This window comes from Nicotiana tabacum, chromosome 3 (assembly GCF_000715075.1).
Source record: "Nicotiana tabacum cultivar K326 chromosome 3, ASM71507v2, whole genome shotgun sequence".
In the NCBI taxonomy this organism is placed as follows: Eukaryota; Viridiplantae; Streptophyta; class Magnoliopsida; order Solanales; family Solanaceae; genus Nicotiana; species Nicotiana tabacum.
The window spans coordinates 134,887,647-134,898,683 of NC_134082.1; positions in this window are offsets into that span (position 1 = coordinate 134,887,647).

Consider the following 11,037-nt stretch of genomic DNA (forward strand, 5'->3'; position numbering starts at 1 on the left):
ACGACGAGTTAATATTTCAACGAAAATTCAAAATAACACCCTTAAGGCCAAGGGCCTTCGCAAAAAAGAAGAGTTCAACCTCGATCGATCAATGACGGGTTAATATTTTGACGAAAGTTCAAAATAACATCCTTAAGGCCAAGGGCCTTCGCCAAAAAGACGAGTTCGATCTCGATCGAACAACAATGGGTTAATATTTCGACGAAAGTTTGAAATAACACCCGTAAAGCCAAGAGCCTTCGCCAAAAAGAAGAGTTCGACTTCGATCGAACAACAATGGGTTAATATTTCGTCAAAAGTTCGAAATAACACCCTCAATGCCAAGGACCTTCACTAAAAAGAAGAGTACGACCTCGATCGAATAAGAACAGGTTTATATTTCGACAAAAGTTCAAAATAACACCCTTAAGGCCAAGGGCCTTCTCCAAAAAGAAGAGTTCGACTTCGATCGAATAACAACGGGTTAATATTTCAATAAAAGTTCGAAATAACACCCTCAAGGCCAAGGGCCTTCACAAAAAAGAAGAGTTCAACCTCGATCGAACAACAACGGGTTAATATTTTGATGAAAGTTCAAAATAACACCCTCAAGGCCAAGGGCCTTCACGAAAAAGAAGAGTTCGACCTCGATCGAACAATGACGGGTTAATATTTTGATGAAAGTTCGAAATAACACCCTCAAGGCCAAGATATTTCTCTAAAAAGAAGAGTTCGACCCCGATCTAACAACACGGGTTAATGTTTCGACGAAAGTTTAAAATCACCCCCTTAAGGCCAAAGGCCTTCATCAAAAAGAAGAGCGGCTTCGATCAAACAACGACGGGTTAATATTTCCATAAAAGTTTGAAATAACACCCTTAAGGCCAAGGGCCTTCGCCAAAAAGAAGAGTTCGACCTCAATCGAATAACGACGGGTTAATATTTTGCTGATAGTTTGAAATATCACCCTCAAGGCCAAGGGCCTTCACTAAAAAGAAGAGTTCGACCTCGATCGAACAACGATGAGTTAATATTTTGACAAAAGTTTGAAATAACACCCTCAAGGCCAAGGGCCTTCACTAAAAAGAAGAGTTCGACCTCGATTGAACAACGACAGTAAGAAGACTGCTGGAAGAATGGCTAACAAATACTCTGAACACCATACTTGATAAACCCGCCCGCAGGATACTACTGGCCCACTATAAAAAAAAAAGGCCACGGAGTATGTCAAGAAATGTGAGCAATGCCAGAAATACGCCCCTATGATACACCAGGCGGGGGAACTCCTGCATTCCGTCACTTCTCCACGGCCGTTTATAAAATGGAGGATATGGACATCGTAGGACCCCTCCCAGTAGGGCGAGGTAAGATACGCTTCCTTTTTGTTTTAACTGACTACTTTTCCAAATGGGTGGAAGAAGGTGCGTTTGCTCAAATACCGAACAATAAGTCATCATGTTCATCTGGAAAAACATCATATGCCGCTTCGGCATCGCCAAAGAAATTAGTTGCGACAACGGACCCCAGTTCATTGAGAAAACGACGATCGAGTTCTTCGAAAAATGGCACATCAAGCGAATACTCTCCATGCCATATCACCCTACCGACAACGGTCAAGCGAAATCCTCCAATAAAACAATATTGAACATATTAAAGAAACAACTTGAGGACGCCAAAGGGATATGACCGGAACTGCTACCGGAGGTGCTATGGGCCTACCGCACAATGCCAAAAACCAGCATAGGTGAGATATCGTATTCACTAGTCTACGACACTGACGTAGTCGTACCCGTTGAGGTCGGGGAACCTAGCCTGAGATAGTCCAATGAGAGTGGACCAAACAATGACGAAAGTAGATTGCAAGACCTAGATGAGGTCAATGAACGAAGGGATATGGCACACATAAGGATGGTGGCCCAAAAACAACAAGCAGAAAGGTACTATAACAAGAAGGCCAAAGTACGACCACTCAGAGTCGGGGACTACATGCTAAAAGCTAAAATGCAAGTAGCGAAAGACCCGAATGAAGGGAAATTGGCAACAAAGTGGGACGGGCCATTTAAAATCACAGCAGCAGCAAACAAAGGAGCATTCCAATTAGAAACAATGGAAGAAAAACTAGTACAAAATAACTTGAATGTCGACAACCTCAAGTACTTCCACTTCTAAAAAGAGACGCCACTAAGTCGTACTCTTTTTCCCTCGCCTGAGTTTTGTCCCTATTGGGTTTTCTCATAGAGGTTTTTAATGAGGCGACAAGGGGGACGTCTAGAGGTTCGAAGTATTGTTCATTGCCCCACCTATTGATTACACTTCCAGGCCGAGCAATGAAGGGACTAGATATAAAGAATCTCCATTATATGTACGAAATCAACATGTACCGCCATTGTACGAACAAAGTCGACATGTATATCCGACATATGAATAAAATCACTCTATTATGTATACAAAATCAACAAGCGTCTCCAATGTATGAATGAAACTGGAATCTACGATACTCCAACAAATAAAATTGAGTGCTACCCTCACGACGGGATACTACTCGACACCAGCTCGAAAGTAGCATCCTAATGGCTAAGGCCATCATCGAAGAAGAGAGTTCGACTTCATTCGAACCACGACATGATACTACTTTAGCACCAGCTCGAAAGTAACATCCCAATGGCCAGTGCCATCATCACAGAAAATAGTTTGACTTTAATCAAATCACGATGGGATACTACTTCGGCACCAGCTCGAAAGTAACATCCCAATGGCTAAGACCATCGGTGAAGAAAAGAGTTTGACTTCATTCAAACCACGACAGGATACTACTTTGGCATCAGCTCGAAAGTAACATCCCAATGGCTAAGGCCATTAGCGAATAAAAGAGTTCGACTTCATTCAAACAACGACGGGATACTACTTCGGTACCATCTCGAAAGTAACATCCCAATGGCTAAGGCCATCGGCGAAGAAAAGAGTTCGACTTCATCCAAACCATGATGGGATACTACTTTGACACCAGGTCTAAAGTAACACCCCAATGGCTAAGGCCATCATCGGAAAAAAGAGTTCGACTTCATTTGAACCACAACATGATACTACTTCAGCACCAGCTCAAACGTAACATCCCAATGGCCAAGGCCATCGTCAAAGAAAATAGTTCGACTTCACTCGAACCACGACGGAATCCTACTTCGGCACCAGTTCGAAAGTAATATCCCTAAGGCCAAGGCCATTGCCAACGAAAAGAGTTCAACTAAACTTCCAACACAATGGGTTTAACATTCCAACAAAGATTCGGAGTGACATGACTGCGGTAAAAGTCATCGTCAAAGTAACCGAAGAAAGGAAATAACAACTCAGAGATACACGACTAAAATGATTTTCATTACAACAAATATATTACAAATATTTGTTTTTACAAAGGGCCCAGAGATGCCCTCACAAAAATGGCAAAGCAAAAGTAATACAATCGAATACTATGCCATATCATTCCTTATGGCATACATCTCCTCGTACCAAGAATCAGAGGCAAGTTTTCCGCATCACTAGAACTAATGTCATCCCCGCTAGGCGTGAGAGGATCATACCCGCATGCCCCACGAGCTGCACAGGCCTTGGCACACACATCCTGAAGCTCTATCTCAGATGCCCTCCCGTCAGCATAAAAAGCCTTATACATATCGAGCCGGGCTTTAGCGTAAACCCACAGCTCATACAAATGGTAAGGCACAGCAGGATCTGCCAAAGCATGGGATGTAGAGGGTTGCAACTGACGATGCACGTCCTCCGTTTTTAAAGAAACCACCTGCTCATTTAATTCGATCAACTCCGCCTCCAAACCTTGAATACGACCCTCAAGTCCCTCTTCCTTAAGCGTAGATACCTCCGACTCCTTGGTCCGCTCCAACATAGAAACACGGAGGGCGTCTTCTAAAGCCGCTGCCTCTGATACGGCGGCTGCCTTGTCTCTTTCAGCATGGGCCAGACTATCAGCAGTTGTGCTCAATTCACTCTTAAGGTCAACGACCTCCGCTGCCTTCGTGTTCAGTTTAACAGTTAAATTGGCCACATTTGCTTGGAGGTCGGCATTTTTAGCCATCACTCCCTTATTTAGCTCAAGCTCGCTACAATGGGCGATGGCCTTCATAAGGTCCTCGTCTCACTCTTTCAGTTCCTCTACCTTACGCGCCAACTGATCCTCCCTCTACTTAAGCCCATCGCGGAACAACTGAAATTCGCGATCTTGAGTAAAAATGTCGGCCATCGCACGAAGCTTGGTGCGATATTCTTGATACTTAGAGGACATCTTCCCATAGATGGTCGTCTTTCTACTTTCTCAACGCTCACGCTCTATCTCCATAATGAGGGTCTAATAGGAAAAACCAAGTTAAAACAAAGGGATGGGCCAAGAATAGTAAAACAGATCCAACAACGAAAAGAAAAGAAAGACACTCACCCGAAGATCCATGTCGGAAATGCTCCGTGACAACTCTGCATAACTCATCGATCTAAGTTCCTCGCTCTAAGGACCAACACATAAAGGGGAAAAAGCGAACGCCACCTGATCATAGTTCGACAACAAGTCGCAGTCCTCAAGAACGACTATGTGTCGATTAGAACCCTCCATTCTGATCTCTATGTGAGTATGATGCTCAAAAAATTTGCGTACATCCCCTGGGTCGACATTCAAGCCCGAGCCGTGGCCTTTGGCACGTAAGTCCCCTTTGACAGTAGATGATTCGCCACCCTCAGCGGAGCGCACAAACCCCCTTCCTTGGTAAACCTCTTATGTTTGGGGAGTCCTCCCTACCAAGATGGCATTGACCATAAACGCGGGCATCGGTGCCGTCTCCGATGCACCCATCCCACTCTTACAAATATCAACGACCACACCTTTCTCGAGCTCCACCCTCCTCTTTTTTCTCAATGAAGATTCGTCCCCATTAGAGGACTCATCCATGAGGCGATGGACTGGTAAAAAAGAGATCTCTTCTCTCACAACCATATCCAGGGAAGAATCTCTCACCTGTACTGGCTGAGCACGACCCTCTCGGACGGTCTCATCCAAAGTGAATTGCATTTCTGCGGAGGTGATGACGTGGCAAAATGCAGGGACTGGGGACCTCCGCCTAGAAGCTCCATGACCTTTCATCACAAAGAGCCGTATCAGTAGACAATGGCAAACAGTCAAAGAATGGTACAGAGGAAGACACTTACTGGATGAGACCTTCGGCCCAAAGCGTTTCACAAAAGCGGGGCAATCCCGAGTCTCCACTATATGAAGCAACAAACGGGCGACCAAATCCCTTATACCGGCGATTGGATGGGGTGGATGCCTCATAGCTGTAAAAGAGAGCAGCAAATAAACACTAAGATAGGCACATAAAAAAAGGAGAGGAGTAAATAAGTTATGACACCTACGATTCTCATTCCACCGCTCCGGGAATCTAGCAGGGTCCGATACAATGTGTTCAGTTCTGAAAAAGAAATAGTTATGCCAAAACTTGCAACTCATCCGGTCGTCAGTTCCAACCACTAGTCCTTTGGTTCCATGGTGCATCAGATGCACCATAGTACCCCTGTGAAATCTAGGAGAAAACAGGTGCAGGAGGTGGAGAACTGTAACTTCGCACTCCGCCAACTCCGCGTATTTTGTCAATACCAGAAGTATTTTGTACGCGTACGGAGAAAGCTGCATCGGGCAAACCTAATAAAATTGACAGAATTCTTCTGCTAACGGGAGAAGGGGGAAAGAATGACCAATCACAAAGGGGTATTCGTAAAAAACACAATACCCCTGTCTATGGACCTCCACAAAGTCCCTTCCTGCTGGAACCATCTCAATACGAGGGGGAATATTGTATTTAGTGCGGAGGGCATCGATATGGACCTGCTCAGTTTCAGATACTACCGAAGTGGGAGTAGGAGCAGTTTCTTTAAGAAAGTCACTTCGAGACATGGGGTATCTCGGCAGTAACTCTTCCACAGTGGGAAAGCTATCCCCTTCCTCCACCGTCATGTCCTCACTACCGGAAGGGAGCGCCATGGACAACGGGGTGGCGTCAAAAATCCCCTCACGAGATCGATGTGTTCTAGGCATATCTATGGCGGGAGATGTGTTGATAAAATAGAAAAAACTAAGAATGGCGAACAGAGCAGAGAAAGCAAAAGAAATCACTAGAGTAAAAGCGGAAGGGATGAGAAGGAAGAACCAAAGAAAAAATGGCCAAGAGTTTTTGAAAAAACAAATCCTCCACCTATTTATAGGATTGGGTGGCGCCAGAATCGAAGCGAAAGGCTGCAAAATGGCACCAAAATCGAAGCGACAAACCATCAGCCTCTGTCTCGGAAATACTCATAATGATGACGCACGTGGAAGTAGCGTCATTTCCCGATAAGACACACCACTCAGGATATAGTTGAGCACGCTAACCTTCTGTTGTTGGCCAAACCATTACGATTTGTAAGCCAAATTTCTCCGTAGGTGTGGGCGATGTCTGCTTATCGAGGACGCATCAAGCCGCAACCTCAACAGGTGGAGGGACTAACTATATAGGTCCAAATTTGGACGACCACGACAATTGACGAATACGACAAAGGACGAGACCCTTATGACACAATGTCCTTTGGTCGTTGTAGAAGGCGACGACTGACAGCGGTTAGAAAACGCGCGACATTTGTAGTAGTGTGCGCGCAACAGGAGGCAATAGGATTATACTTTCGAATATTCTTTATGTTATACCTTTTAGGGTTCAAGAGGGGATTGTCCCTTATAAATAGACGGAGAAGACTTTGTAAAAGGGATGAAAAAAGTGAATACAAAGAGGACAACTTTTACTTATCACAGTTTTGAGATCCATATATCACATTTACCATTGGCTAAGAGCATCCATTGCAATATCTTTCTACATTCAAAGTTATCATATTTACGCTTAATCATTCAGTTTCGAGATATTAAGAAACATTATTCATCTTGTTTATCCCTTACATTTTTCAATCTAGATTTTATTATACTTGGCTGAGATTTACCTCTTCATCTTCTTTAAATGATTTAATAAAAAAGGTTTTAATATCTTTCGGTCAAACAATGTAGTTGGAGAGATGTTAGTAGTTTAGATTACTTTAATTAAAAAAAAGAAGAGAAGAAAGCTTAATTTAGCGAACTGGGAGATGGAAAGAGAATCACTTTGCCTTTATCGCCCAACCAGTGGCGGAGCACCCTTTGACCAAGCGAGTTAACTATGTAGATAGGTCAAATTTCAAATTTTATGTATATTACTATATATCGAATTCCTTTGGATTCTTCATATGCTTTTTCTATATTTTGATTTCCCTTACATTGCATTCAGATATCCAAAATTATAGCTTATATATACAGTATAGGCTATATTCTATGTATTTATTGTGGGGAACTAATTAATTTATAATTTCTTGTTGTAGATAAGAGACGGCATCTGAACTGTAACGTTCTAGTCATTTGACGTACGCCCAATGAATCTAGAGGTTGCCTAACTCAATATTTTACTTCGACGAAAAGTTGAGGAAAAGAGAAAGGACGAAAGACAGAATTAGGTGTCATAATAATAGTTCTCAAGAAGTACAATGTTTTCAGGCCCCTTGTTGCACACAATCTTAGACTGCGTAGCTCGAATCATGTATGTACTCCATATAGATATAGGGGTAGGAAGTTCACATCAATTTGAAGTTGCCAATCATAGGACATGTACATTAGGTTTTGCCTCAGAACTTTATCCTAGTTGTACTTTAGAATGAAGCAGTTTCATATCCTTATTCTTGGTTACTAACACTACTAAAGCATTTTGGACCGAAGTTATATATATGTAATTGTCATACTAATTGGATTAAAATGTGAAAATTATACATTACTTGGTATAATAGATTAAAATACACTAATATATACTATAAAAATTAAATATCTTTACACTGCTAGTCTCGTGTTAGTATGTTGATTTATGTTCAATCTCCACATTTAGTTATTACAGCTTTGTACCTAATTTTGTAACAGCTCCACCAAAACGAAGTGCCTTAAGTTTTAGACCAGATAAATTAGGCAAGGACCAGTAAATATTGTTAGTCAACTCTTAGAAGTTATACATATTGAGATTTTGGAAACATTATACAAGCAAAAAATAATGAAAAATAGGTAATTTTAGCTGTTTCCGAATTCATTGAAGACGGAATTCAGGAAAGTTCATTTTATGCCAATTTGTAAATAAAAAGAACTTCTAGCACTACCTAATTAAGTGCGTCGTCAATGATCAACTACCCAAAATCAACTGATAGTTCTCTGAGTTTGCTGCTAAAATTAACAAACAATATTTTAAAGGTAACTATGTACCTTAGTTACTAACTATTAAACTTGACCAAGCTCATATGTAGCCTGATTTTGTTAAATATAAACTACTATGTCCCCTAATAAAAACAACTTTGACCTCACTGGAAAAAAGTTCAAAGCCTCTTACGTTAGTCCCCGTGTTATTCCTGAAATAACTATTCTAACAAAATTTAATATATCATAGGACACCATACTACAATTTATAAAGGAAAAAACCAAAAAGGAAAAAGAATCTTATTAATATTTTAGGTAGGTCAAGTGAACTGTAAAAGTTTAACCAAGATTGTATATGTTATGTAAAAGAAAAAATAAAAATGTGGAAAACTAAACCCCAGCAAAATGGGGATACCTCATGATCTCTAAACTAGAAAAATCAATAAAAAGAAAAGAGGTAGCCTACTAGCATGATATGATGTTCTGATTTCTTTACGTCAAGCTTACAAAAGAAAAAAAAATGAAGCCTGAAATAGTCATAGGGACAATTTGTAAACAAAATATATGAAACTCTACTCGTGTCAAATAAAAAATAAACTGCTCGTTAATTTTTATATATATATATATATATATATATATATATATATATATATATATATATATACCCTCAAAAACGGATAACAATTGAATTTATAAGTGATTTTAAGGATATGCAGATTAATTCAATATAAATGATTATTGGTGTTAGATTAAACAAATGGAAGAGGTAACAAATAACCAAATCAGTGGTAAGAGTAATCCGAGCTCGGTTAATGGCTTAATAAAGAACTTGCCTTCGATCCTGAGCTCACACTAATGAAGAACTAATGAAAAATAATAACTTTCAATAACAGTGAGAATGAGATAAATTGCCTTGATATGCATATTATCATGTGTCCCATGAATAATAATTGTTACACCCCGTAAATTTAACAACCTTGATATCGTGATAAATATATTTGATATTGTAACGACCCGACCGGTCGTTTTGAGCTCTAGCGTGTCGTTCAATAGTTTGAGGCCATGAGCAGCTTCACTTAAGGTATTATGACTTGTGCACAGAGTCGGAATTGAATTCCGGAAAGTTCGGAGTTGATTTGGAAAGAGAATTCTCGTTTCGGAAGCTTTAAGTTGAAGAATTGACTAAGGTAGGATTTTTGAGTAACTGACCTCGGAATCGGGATTCGAAGGTTCCAGCAGGTTCGTATTATGATTTCGGACTTGGGCGTATGTCCGGACTGGGTTTTGGAAGACCCAGGAAAGTTTTGACGCCTATTGTGGAAGTTAGCATTTTTGGAAGAATCTCATAAGTTTGGATTGAAGTGCATTTTAGGGTTATCAATGTCCGTTTGAGATTCCGGGTATGAGAATAGCTCCGTATGGTGATTCTGGTATTGGGAGCGCGATCAGAAGTGAATTCGGAGGTCCGAGGGTCATTTTGGAGTCATTTGGCAAAAGATAGAAATTTGAAGATTTTTGAGAAGTTTGACCGGAAGTGGACTTTTTGATATCGGGGTCGGAATCCACTTCCTGAAGTTGGAGTAGGTTCGTAATGTCAAATATGACTTGTGTGCAAAATTTGAGGTCAGTCGAGCATGATTTGATAGGTTTCGTCATCAAATGTAGAAGTTTGAATTTCTAAAGTTCCTTAAGCATAGATTGGGGGTCGATTCATGATTTTAGCGTTGTTTGATATGATTTGAGGCCTCGAGCAAGTCCGTAATGTATTTTGGGACTGGTTGGTGTGATTGAACGGGGTCCCGGGGGGGGGGGGGGGGGGTGGGTGAATTCCGGGTGATTAACGGATTGAATTGGGGTTGGAAAGAATAGCTGAACCAGCTGATATCTGGTATAACCGCAGCTGCGAAGTTTTGGCCGCAGGTGCGTAGCCGCAAAAGTGGCCAAAAGGACGCAGATGAGTCGGTGAAGGGTGAAGGCTGGGACCGCAGATGCGGTCAGGTCACCGCAGAAGCGGAAATGGGCTGGGAGCCTCGAACCGCAGAAGCGGCAATTGGTCCGCACATGTGGGACCGTAGAAGCGGTCAAGAGACCGCAGGTGCGAAAGGACTGGAGGCAGTGAGCTCTCTTTAAAAATCAAGTTTTGGTTCATTTTCACCCATTTTCACTTCGAGTTGGATGATTTTTGAGATTTCGGAAGAGACATTTTATTCATCTATGTCAAGGTAAGTTGTTCCCACTCATTAGACGTTAAATACCTGGTTTTGTTTCGGATTTGAGCATGAAAATTTGGTAGAAACTTGGGGTTTGAGGGGAAACCTAGAAAATTCGTATTCTTGGATTTTGACCACGATTTTTGGTATGAAATTGAGAGAAAATCATATATTTGAGTTCATGAGTTCATGGGTAAACTTTATCTTCGAAATTTTTTGGAATCTGGGCACGTGGGCCCGGGGGCAATTTTGTCAACTTTTCTATCAGGGTTACGAATTATTATAAATTGAATTGTAATGAGTAATTGAACATATATTAATGGATTTGCATAATTATTGGCTAGTTTTGGGAGCATTGTGCATTGATTCGAGTCTTCGGAAGAGCGTGGAATGCCGGTTATGGATATTCGTAGCGAGGTAAGTCTCCTTTCTAACCTTGTAAGTGAGAAGTGTCCCCATATGTGATATAATTGGTTATGTGCTCCTATTTGTGGAGGATACGTACGTACGAGGTGACGAGAGTCCGTGTGTAGCTACTATTATGTGTAAGTCTGGGTAGTCTTGGACCCA